The 13,139-nt window shown below is 41.1% G+C and overlaps 1 long non-coding RNA gene across 1 annotated transcript; it reads left to right on the forward strand.

Moving 5' to 3' along the window:
• Positions 1-15: 15 nt before the first annotated feature.
• Positions 16-12,788, forward strand: LOC124222015 (uncharacterized). The gene is made up of 3 exons (XR_006883917.2): positions 16-224; positions 2,578-2,683; positions 10,437-12,788. It is a non-coding gene; the product is annotated as an uncharacterized lncRNA (long non-coding RNA).
• The last annotated feature ends 351 nt before the right edge of the window (positions 12,789-13,139 follow it).

Genomic DNA, 13,139 nt, shown 5'->3' on the forward strand with positions numbered 1-13,139 from the left:
GCGCGTCGACGCGACGCCCGGCATCTCGACGCCCGGCGCACTACATCCGCATACTTGCTGCGGACGCCGCGACGATTTTCTATATTCCGTATCTACTCGACGACGGGAAATACGATCCGAGACGCGCGGGAACCGACGATCCGTCGGCGTATCTTTTGAACGCCTGATATTTTATCTATCCTTCTTCGATGTCGCCGACGACGTTCTCAGCTTCTATCTTTAAGGTAAGCGTCGATCTTGTGATTTTCTCTTACGGATATGATATGTTATTCGTATTCTTTGTCGTGCGTTGTACTTATTTTACGACAATCGTCGCGGTTTCGATGATAGTACGTTGCACATCGTTTCTTGTCGTTTTTCGTACATCTCCATGGCTACTTTCACGCTTACGATTATGTGCAGTCGTATGGTGAACATGTATGACAAATTAAAGTGTACCGTTGTATAATAACCTGCAGTACCAGCGCAAGACATCGTGAAAATTAGACTCCAAATTTTCATCGAATCACAGAGAAGCTAAACGGTCCGCGAATTCGATACCTGCGCATCTTTCGTTATCCTAAATCAAAATACCTGTCCGAAAAATTATAATTCCACAACGCGTTAATTAAACCAAATCAGTTTGTTTTAATCAGGTCTCAATTGTAAGTACAGATAACACGGAATTCAAAAATAAAAAGCAAAACATGTCGCGTTCTTCGACTCAAATAACTTCCGACTTTCTTCATATACGATCAATCATCGCGACTTTCATCCTATTTGTCATTTCTCTTACATTCGCGAGAAATTTTAGTAAAGACACAAAAATGTTCCGCTCCGTCTAATTATGTTGTTCCGTATACGCCCCCATTATATCTATCGCACCCGGAACTCTCTTCGATCTACACGATCGCATGCTCTCGTATAGAAAGCATGTATAATTACTATATTACAGTTACACGTGTAAGATAATTTCATTGGTTATATTCAATATTCAGTCCGTCTTCCGATTATGCCTCGTATAGGTGCGCATATAACACATACGGATATCAAATAGCACGCGTAAATTTATGCATATATTATACGAGGCGTTGTGCCCGAAGAGGATAATCGAGAGCATAATCCAGCGTCACGTCTTGCGCTCCATTGTCGCCTGTACCTAATATTACCGCAAGAGCGTCCGGGTCTGTTTCGAAAAGCCATTAGGCATTATCGGTGTCTCGCAATACGTGCCGCGTCGACCACCGCGCTTTACAATCAGCCCCGTAAAGTCTAACAGTATCGAAGTGCGCTGTCAATCATCGAAATGACAACACCATTAGCCGCTATCTGCGCGTGTATAACGCGCGGATGTACGCCATATTATCATACGCAGGTTATACTCGTCTAGTATTATAAGCGTCGCGGCTTACGTCGACCTGCAATCGCCGTTAATGAAAATAAAAAGTAAACCAGCTCGCGTACGGTTGTAATATAGAAACGTTGCCGGAAAGCTTTTCATTGTACCTACGTGCGGAGAAATGTGCGATTCGTGCCGCGGGTATTACTTGTACGTTAACCGATTATCGCCATTGTCAACTTGTCACCTTATAGTTGTCTCACAGCTGTTATACTTTGGCTCTACTTCGACAGTCTAACTTTCTATCAATTTTACTTCGGCGTAGAGTATCTGGATAAAACGATACGTAAACCTCAACGGTTCAGAATCGCGTTAATAAGAATGTAAATTGTTATACGTGAAATTTCCAGCATCTCGATTAATAACGACATCTTCATTCCGTATACTACAGAGGTAAGAAAAGTACCTGTCTACCCGTTAATACCAATAATAATAATAATAATAATAATAATCTCGGTCGGTCACAGTCCATATTGTATACCTAATACGTGACAAGATCAGTAGCACAGTTTTCGAGTCCTTTTGTGCGTGTGAAACAAAGCCACGGTCATACGATGATTTACCTGCTTAGAGTAAGGTGGTTCGGGTAATCTACAGGTACAATGTCAAACGTAGGTAGACCCTGCAGCCCGCATGTATATACAGCGATTAGCGGAGTTCAGGGTTTGGAGGCGGTTCGAATGCGAGAAGAGGATACAGCTGCGCAGCTAGGCTCGAAACAAGGCATCGGCCTTTACCCTGGACTAGGCTAGAGGACTCGGCGGGCCGAACTGCACTGGGGTCTGAAGATGATCGGGCCCCGGCGGGAAACTGATCCTGCGAGATAACCAGATTAGAACTGCCCGCGTAGATAGATGTTCACCTAATTACATCCCGACGTTTGAGTGACATTTCTCATTTATTTATTTCAGTCGTATAAGTCGGTTGATCCCTACACCACCTTTCTAACGTCGTGTGTGTTAGGTACGCGGCCTACAAATTTACATACCGCGTGTGTAACTCATCTACGTGCATCGCATAGGTGTACATTATGTACGCAATGCGGTGATATTTAAATACCTACTTTCCAGCCACACTTATAAATTTATATTACATATTGTTACACACATGGGTAGGTTTATGTGTATGAACGCGGTCGACCAATAAATCGGATATTCTGTGCAACGCACACATGTATTTGTATTACCTGTATGATTTAGGTGCAGCTTGCTTGTTTTTGAATTTCGGGCCAAAGTCACAGCGACGCTCGCATGAATTACGGTCGATTGCCTCCCGGAACGCCCTATATAAGACCACCCGTGCATGGTAAGTACGGATCAAATAGCATCTGTAGATTCAAGGCGAGCTAATTCGGATAATTATTGTGCAGGGAAATCAGTTGACGATCGAATTCCCGCGAATTATCATTCGTGTGTAAAATATCACCGAATTACATAATGACGTAATAAATTTAAGTTTTTATTTTGCAGCTTTCAGGTTTGTCTTTTTTTTCTCTCAACTCTTCGTAGCATACCTAAAACGCGCTGGGCTTCATTCTTCCAGGGCTCAATTTTTATCACGTGGAATTGCCTCTCTTATTTTCAGTGTTTCAAAAATTTCGGTATGAAACTTCCTACACTGTATTGTAAGTTTTATTCGTAAACAGAACAGTGAATTCACCGTACATTAATTGTTTTTTCTATTTACAAATACAATAAATTAACGACGCAACTAAATAAATTCAAATTACTTTTTTTTGTGTTTTTCCAATAAATTGTAGTAAACCAAAAATTTTCATTGTCAACTTAAGACAAATACATAATATAATAACTTACGTCGCAGTACAGAATTTGTAAATTTTTAACCTGATTTCGTAAATTGACAAGCCTTTTGTACAGTAAACGTGTAGTAAATTCACAATCAATTTTAACAGCGTTAAGGTTCGTGCGATTGTAAGGCATGGGATTAGGGCGATCACATTCCAATTATTGTATGTATACTTAAATACAGCGTATACACGACAACTATTCTTGATGAATATAACAACAGCTCATGTTGTATATACAATTAGCTTACACCATTCCATGTAAGTAATTCCCAGCAACATCGTTTCACGCGTATCAAGTTCGTATAAGCACATAGGTATATGTACCTGTAACGATAATGTAGTAGATAACTTGACGCATGAGAAATTTTAGATTACATAAGTATATATATATATATATATATATATATATATATATATATATATATATATATACATATATTTATCTATAATTGACCGCGTTTCGGATTTTTTAATTTACCAAAAAAGTGTATTAAAAATAATGTAAAATTTGGCGTTTAAAATTACAAACGCATATAACAGCAATTGATCTTCCGCATTGGCCAAGTAACGATATATTTTTTCATTCATATTTTCCTACAGCGCAATATAAATAATAAATTAATAACGATGTGTTAGAAGTAAAATGTATCCCAAAACACATAATGCGAAGGTATAATAAAATATTTTAACCCTAGTGAGGTCTGTACCCATATTACGTAAGTGCAGGTTCTACTATATTTTTCTGATTTCAACCGGAAACGTAGAGAACTGTATTAAATATATATGTGCATATACTTATTGCTGTACGTATACGTGAGTCGAGAGTTGTTCTGAGACGAGCAAGTCATCTGCGTACGCATATTATAAGTGTGGACAGTACGAGGTATGCATATACACATACCTGTAGAAAAAATACACGTGACCCATAGAGATGCCAACCGACGTATAAGAGTCGAGGCGCAAAGCGGCAAGTGCACGCAGGGAGAAACGGCGCAGAACGCCGGGAAGCCCGACATCTCGGTGTAATCAGACACCGAAAGAGAGATGCAATATAATTGAAAACACCCGACTATTCCTCGACTCGGCCTCTGATCCCAGCCGACTCCGTTTACGCCCTTTTCGTTTCACTTCAAAGCCGTTTCTCCGTTTGTTGCAGTTTTACGTATAATGCCCACGGCTTTTTTTATCCTCTTCTTATTTTGAATGACTTTTTCAGATGTATTCAACGCTGTTTCAATCGCAGGTATCGCGTCTGTATAATACAAGTCATTTGTCGTTTCGTATCTCAAAAGATGTCCCCAACATCTAATAAGACGAAATTGTTAACCTGCTTCGTTTTGAAAGCATATTTTATTTGCGCAATTATTTTATTTACTAGCGTTCGTTTAACGACCTTGGTATTGCATGAAAACAGTCTCACGATCGTGGCACGTTTTACTTCTCATTTTTTACGGAATTGCGGAAAGTATCCAAGCTACGCATTTTTTGATACCTGAAATTCGGGAAATGTAGAAACAGTAACACGTGTCAAAAAACCACACATTATTTTGACGATTTACGTTAAAATTTGAACCCTTTCCGTTCGCATGTTTATTTAATATGGAAAAAAGAATGACAAGTTGTCTCGGTCGGTAAGGGTAGGACTGTTACATCACCTTACGAATTGAAACGAGCATTGCGCTGAATCGACATATGTAAACACCGTCAGTTATCCTACACAGGGTGAAAATTAACGGTGCAGTAATTATATGTAAAATAATTACGTACGCGTTACGCGTACGAGATATTACAATAAAGAAACTTCAAATCAGCTGCAAGAAGCAGCAGCTTGGCGGCGGTTTCTTGTTGCACCGCGTTCTTATTATTCTTTCCGCATGCAACATATCTTTGTGTGATTTTCCGTCGTAATAATTTCAACAGAGAGATTTTCCCCCTGCGTTACCGCGGCCGTTTATTCGGTAAGCGTGTACATATACATCGTACAAGAATATTACACGTTTAACAGAATGCGATGTATCTGATACACAAAACACATCTAAGATCCGCTACCGTTCTCCAACACAAGTTTAAAGATGCAACGCCGCGCAGCCTGCGGTACAATAAGGTGTGTCGGTAGGTATATCGCACGAAGCTTGCGCGTATATTTCGGTACGCGGCTTTCGACCGCCGCTCGTTGCACAAAGTACATAAAACATTATGGAAAGCTCGTGTATGTGTGTAGGTACGTGTGTACGTACACAATGTATACGATACCCTACGCGGGGCAAAAAGTGGCGGAAAAATACTTGAGGGAGGCCTGGCGAGCGTACCGCCTCTGATCAATGCCGCAACCAGTGGGTACCGCAATCGCCCTCCTCTCCTAGCGCCGCAACAACGCGCCTCTCCCAGCCCCCACGGATTAAACGCACTTTATGCACTCCCTTCCCGCTTCTTTGCTCCGCTGTGTACCATAGGTTATAAGTATGTAGCATGCGCGTGGATCGACAACGTGTGCGTGTGTGTGTGTGTGTGTGTGTGACGAGACGATAGACGGAACGGGGGATGCGTGAGAGAGCGTCGGTATGGAATAGAATACGCTTGCACTGCGAATCATTTTTTTCTTGGTGGTTTTGCTTGTTTGGTTTGATTTGGTGTTTTTTTTTTTTTCCCCTCTTTTTCGTATCGCCACAACGTTGCTTCTTCCTTGAGTAGGTATACCTAAGTATAATTCATCACTGTGGCGAGAATGCGGTTGTTCATGAGTTTGAACGTATGGAAAATAGCACACGATTTTTACGCGACTTGAAACCGAGGTAATTATTGTGGCTGTGACAGGGTGAAAGCCACCTTCTCTAGTTCCTGTATTATGTATGCGGTGTAAACTTCAGATTCTTTGATTCTATGAAACATTTAGACACGATAAAAAACCTAATGGAAAGTTTACATCTGTGGGGTGAATATATACCTATAAGGAATGATACCTTTTTGGAGCCAAATCTACATCAATTTTGGTAGATCCGCCTAAACGTATTATAACACTTATTATTTGGTTTTGTAACTATTATTATCGGATTTGTAAATCTTGCCAAAATTGCTGTAAATTTAACTCGAATAACGGACTGTCCATACATACGCGACAGGAGATGTAAAATCTATAATATCCTTCTTTCCGTGCAGTTTCATTTTCCGGAAAAAATTTTATCTTACTCGTAAATGAAATATCTCACAATGATTACAGTTTCGACATAGTATAATATAGATTGTTAAAAATTATTTACCACACATTGTAACAGAAAAAAAACGTAGCAAGAAATTTCTCTGCGCCAAAGGGAAGGAAAGCTATTTCGCGAAATCAAATAATCACGGTCAATGAACTGATTTCCTCAGCTTTATGATTCACGTATAACGTGTAATGCACATGACGCTCCGTATTAACAACATCCAAAATGGCCACCGAAACTTATACATGCGTATACGTATACATACGCATATAAATATATACAACGTAGGATGCAGATCTTGTTCCATTCGGCACCGCGCGCAGCGTGTATTACAATATAATGAATAGGAGGAGCCTGAAGGATCGGCGAGGAGAGGCTCATTATGCCCGGGGTGCCTTTTATAAGCACGGTTTTACACCTAAGAGTAGGTTTCGTATTATAGGGACACGTATAGTTATACCGCATCCTCGGTGTAGATGCGAAGGACCACTAACCTAGCCCAAACCCGAGCCAACCCCGCTTGCAGCGGTCGCATTTCGCGGGTCGCCGATTTCGAATGATCACCCCCCCACCTCTCGACATCAGGCATTAGTCCAGGTGGTGTACCCAGACTGGTATAATCGCGCTTGTTCTCCCAAACCGCTCTCCATCTATTCCCCGTGTCATCAGCTCATTGCACACTCTTCATTCTCCCCAAAACCAAGAGTAAAAAACACGTATTAGATCACACTGCGCGAAAATATATCTTCTCGGTAACGCGGAAGTTTACAAAGTTTGTTTAAATGTCGATGAATATAATGTGAAAATTATGAGAAATTTTATTTCCATGGTTTGTCTGTAAAAAATACCTAAAAAAACAACCTTCGTGCTAGACGACCCTCTTAACCAGTCAGAGCTCAAAAAATGTAATAATTAGATACGCACCGCTGTTGGCAAGTATCTTGAACCTTTTCACTTATTCTGACTAATTATTCTATGCCGAGTAGAATGACGTGAAATTTCTCAGCTTTGGGATCAGCCGCGTTGTTCGCTTATACTTCACGTGTAGGACTGCGAGGCTGACCTATACGCTGCTTGAACTACTGCCACGAGTTTGTAAGACGTGATGCATGTACGACGTCTGCGGACTGTGGCAGCAGCTTTCTTTCAATTTTGACGGATGAGTAGATTTTCGTGCATAAATTCAATGTCGGCAATGCATTTACGTATAAAAACTAGGTGTATGATAGTCAGTTCTTAGAAATCCGGAATAGTTTTAAACGAATGATTTAGAAAGTTGGCCGTTCTTCGGATCAGCCCCAACTGTATTAATCACTGTAGACGTCATCCTACAATGCTTGCGAAATACATAATCCCATGTAAGATATTTGAAAACTAAGCTTCCCTTGCACCGCATGATTCTCGCAGCATAATGTATATTTTGGTGCTTTTGCTTGGAATGTATTAACTACAGTGAAGAGGATACTTTTCAACTAAAGATAGCTATAATAGATACTAGTGACATCCATTTTTATATACAGCATGCATAATAAGATCTCGATCTCTGCTGTAATTGTATTGAAATGAATCGTTGGCATGAAAATGAATTACCTCTTAAATCATTCGGAGAAAAGTTTCATCGATTGGAATCAAGCAAACTTTTGTATTGCCGTACAATTTAATAAAGATTCGTTACGTTGGAAAAAAATTTTTGTTTACTATACCTGATATGCTTGAAATAAAAATTGCGTTCGTTTCATGAAAGAGTGCTTAAAAAAAGTTTAATAAATAATTTATTCTGTTTCAGCCAATATTTCGTTCGACATTATCTTTTATTTGAATTTCGGTAGTTTTCACTGGGATTCGAAGCTGGATTGTTTGACAAAATGACACGATGCATGGAACTTAAAGTCGTGCAGATATGAAAAAGACAAAACCATAATTCTTATATTGCATAGATGCACACGGAAAAACACGGATTCAATCTAAATTACAAACCATGTACTCATCGCTGCGCCAATTCGGGACATGGTTGAAATTCCGAACTTGAAAAGTTCCCAAAGTGCGAATTCAGAATTCTTTGGTGGCGAAACTTGAAGTTAACAAATCAAACTCACGAAACATCGAAGTTTCGAACGGTTCGAAACCCGACGCTCAAAGTTCCGAAAGGGCGAAAATCCGGAAAGACAAGGCTCCAAAGGTGCGAAAATGAGAAAATTTGAAAATCTGAACCATCGAAATTTTGAATGATCCAAGATTTTCAGTTCCGTGAATTTCTGATTTGAAATTTCACCACTTTGATCTTTCTTTGTTTTGCATTCTCAATATTTTTACGTTCGGAATTCTGATCATGCTGACTTTAGGTTTTCCTGATTTTTTTATGCTATATTTTTTAACTTGAATTTTCGGAATCTTGCATTCCGGAACATCGAGCCGTCGGCTTTCCGACTCATCGAAACCTTGTCGTTTCTTCTTTATTTTGATTTCTTTACTTCAAGTTCCGCCGGCAAATAATTCGGAATTAGGCGCTTTCGGAACTTCAACCCCGCCCCCGAAAGTCTTATCCCAAAGAATGCGAGTCGGTGATACCGCTGCATGTCTATACTCTCCTATGGAGAAAGAGCCGAACGCCGGCCATGCACAAAGGTTAGGGGATGAACGCTCGGCGCGTTCATTGGACAAATTGCAGGTATTGTGGCGGTGTAAGCCAGCAAGGCAGGGGGGGGGGGGGGGGGAGGGGTGGGGAGGGGTTGGTCCTACGGGGTAGTTCTCTAAACTGAAACCGGCACTTTCACGAAAGCAAAGAGCACCGCAAGGAATACACCCTGCATACCTAGGTATAAGAGATATAGGTGGATGCGGTATGGGTGCGTGTACCTATGGTGAATATACCATAGATATATGTATACGTGCGTATAGCCGCACTGTTGCAGCGCCGGCAAAATAAAAGCAAAGGCGGGCAGAGCAGCCTTACAGCCCTAATCCCTCGCCTAAGAAGCAACGACACCGTTTTCGCTTGCGTTGGCGCTCCGAATAACGCGCTTACTTGGCGAAAAGATTGCGGGCCGCGGCAAGGTTGTATCCATCCCCGATATTATTGAAGCTATTGGTGGTAGAATTGCATTGAAGATTGTCCTCGACGCCGCCAAGGTCCGATCGCGCACAATACCCGGATGCAGCCAAAACGCAACGTCCGCGTAGCGTCTTACGGACGGTCACCGCACAGCGTTACAATGCCGTCGTCGCGTCCTCGCACTCAACGGTGTACGTTACTTTTCAGAAAAGGCGGCGTCACGTAAATTGAAAAACTCACCGTATATACCGGCTATACGCCGTTTAGCCGAATCAACAATGAAACTGTTTGCCGACACAATTTGCCAGGATTATATCGCCTGCCTTTGATCTTATACGTATACCTGTACGATATACATTATACACCTTTCCGCTTTGCCGACTGCCACTCCACTCGCTACGCGACGATACGCACGATTTTCAAAGCAAATCTTTCCCTCGTCGCTTTCGTACAGAGAATAGAGGAACGTACGACGCGTATCTCACTTTTTCAGATACGCCTCTCGATTTTGTCTCGGTACTCGATGCTGTAAAACGTACGAGCCGAGTTGAATCGTGGATTCGAAATATTGCAATGATTTACTGAAATATTGAATAACTAACTTATATTTAATACCGCGGTAAAATTACGAAAAATTGAAGAATTTTCTTTCAGACAACAGATGTGAGCGTTTTTCCGAAAACTGCCGTCATAGTTATAGAATGTTACAATACAATAATATTGTCGAAAAGTGTTCGAATCGCATATCATCGTAAAACCTGTAATGCCACCGTTATTTCAATCGTACAAAGATTGCCAATATTTTTAACAGCAAATTTTCACGCTTCTCATTCGCAGTTACCGATTCTTTCCCGTTTGCACGGCGATTTTTGCATCACACCGCTCCATACCATCATATTAATACATGTATCGTATCTAATTACGATAATATTCTTTAGTATGTACACTGTATACATGTTAAAGATACATCTAATAATTGTGTTGCTCATTTTGCCGTAGCATGAAGAGATTAGAACAAGACTCGCGTGGTGCGGTAACCCGCAGCCTATACCTGAGGGCGTCAGAGGCGTCGCGACGACGGTGGGCGCCGCGGATGACGGTGACAAAGGGCACCGCGACCCGTGGAAATCTGGTTCCACTTCAGTCCGCGAGGTCGTCTCGTCATCTCCACATCATCCGAGTATACTGATGGGTGTGTGCGTCTCCTCTCCTCTCCTCTCCTCGTCTCCTCTCGGGTTAGACGGTGGTCGCATTCCTAGTCGGCTTATAGCGGACTCCTATCGGACGCAACCATCGCAACCGGCCGTGGTAAACCAGGAGTTCCGACAATCCTGCGAAGCCCGCTGCTGCCGCAGCCACGGCAACAGCAATGGCAACGAGGACGATCCCTGGATGGCAAAATTTTGTCCCTCGAATGCTGCTGCTGCTGTTGCTGGTTTGCATTTTGACGGTCGATGAAGTGTGTGACAGACGGCCCAAAAATGGAGCTGAAATCAAAATATGATTCGCGTTTTAAAGAAGTGGGTTTCTCTTTCGAATTCTGAATTTAGAATTCACTGTCTGAGAATTAGTCGAAATTCGATACACCGAATAATTATATATTTCGCAAATACGTAAATTAATTTGCGTCGATATTTTGTACCAAAGTAAATTTTTTTTAAAACACTTTGATGAATATTCTAAAGGACTGGAAAAAACTGAGATTTTAAATTAATCGTATACTTCGCTATAAAGATATCGAAACATTGTGGATTGATTTTTCGAATAATTTACTTCACGGCATTGTTTTCCATCCAGCGAAAACTTTACTTCATGTTGCTGAAAAATGAGCTTAATCAACTGCTATTCATTCTCGAACGAATAATACAAGATTGATTAATCATTGGTAGATAATAACAGGAATTCATTTACATAAAATCTTCCTTGCTTATAATCCGAAAACAATTACCCAAGTAAGACCACATATAACGCAGACCAACATACTCAAAGAAAGAAGTCATTCGGAAATTGAATCATCAATCGCGAATGGATGCCGCATCGTACCTACCACCATTTTAAATTTCAAACTTTCCTTATCAAAGTTCAACCCAGAAGAATCGATACAATTGTATATAAAAGCTTGTATATAAATTATTCCGCGTTTCGAAAAATTTCCACAAAATCTTGATTACGATGCGTATACAGAGTATAACCCAAACACCGCTGCGAAGAGTTTGGAGAAGCAAGAATCCTTGGCGTGCGTACAACGTATTACAAACGTACAAAAGTTCATCTGTATAATACACGTTACACGCATATACATCCATGTATGCGTAAAGTCTATAGCATGCGGCTTTCCGGCCACAAAGAAAAATCCTTGACAACGGTGTCATCCCCTAGGCAAAAGCTGGCTACCGTCTTGAGAGATCACCTTTCTACGAGCCGCCGACTAGTACGCCGCCTCTGGGATATATAGGTATATGTATACATACATATCTACGTCTATATCTATATCTATATCTATATCTATCTTTATGTATAAACCGAAGCGGCACCCGCCCTGCATCTTCTTATTATACAGCTACACGTATACCTGTACACTACACCTTCCTGCAGACTGCATCACCGCCCCATTGAAATCCTGATCTTTGAGTAACCGAGACGACTAATTTAAACTTTATACTCGAATGAATTTGGCTTTTAAACCCACCCTCCCTCCTTCCCTGCCGCAGTCCACTGTCTGTTTGTTTGGAATCTTTTCAATTACCCATTTCTTATTATACAGTTTGTTGTATACGATTTGTTTGTACGCGGTCCGTGCTTTTATTATACGCGCCATATATTGGTCCATCGTTTGCTCGTAACGTTGCGTTTTTTCTTCCGATCTCGGAGAGCTATTAGCTTTACCTTGTACCTAATGGCATAGAAATCATTCGAGAAACCGAAGGAATACGCAACGGAAGCCCGTTTGAAGAAAACTTATACATTTGACCTCGGATAAATATTCTTGAAAACGATCTTAATTAAGGATCGTGTGTAGGTAAGAAAAACGCAGAAACGAAGAAAAGAAGCGACGAACACCATAAACGAGGGCGATCACCGAGGAACAAGTGACAGTTAAAAAGGTAAAACATACCAGAGCCTGGGACAATGACGGAAAATATACGCGGTGGCAGAATTATGAAACGAGGTACCTCTATAAATTTCTCGAAGTTTAAATTTTGCTGTAAATTTAATCACCCCTTCAATGCACCGCATTCTTATGTCGTACGTCCATCATTTTTCGTATATCATAGGTTCATTATCGAATTCGAAGAGTCTGCAAACTGTACTCGCATCTATAACATTGTGTAACGAAACAGAAATAAATATTTGCCCAAAGAAACGTATCGTATTTCCTTGTTGTTCTTACATTTGTCAAAAGACTGATAAACTTTAAACGGATATCTCCATAAAACTCGATGAAAAGAACATTCTGTGCGTTCCAATATCTGAAAACTAATTAATCGAGTAATGATGCAAAACTATTCCACGATCTGATGCCAGAAATTTGTATGCAATCAAATAAAATCAGGCGCGTTGCTCAATACGCATGCCGTGTTGTGCCGACGGGGATGCCGCGGCGTGCGGCGATGCGCGGGCGGTTGTTTCGCAGCGGGATACTCGCCGCAAAGCATTCCAAACGTCACACTCCGAACGTCCTACGGAATGATGTTCAACGCG

Source organism: Neodiprion pinetum, chromosome 6 (genome assembly GCF_021155775.2).
Source record: "Neodiprion pinetum isolate iyNeoPine1 chromosome 6, iyNeoPine1.2, whole genome shotgun sequence".
Taxonomy (NCBI): Eukaryota; Metazoa; Arthropoda; class Insecta; order Hymenoptera; family Diprionidae; genus Neodiprion; species Neodiprion pinetum.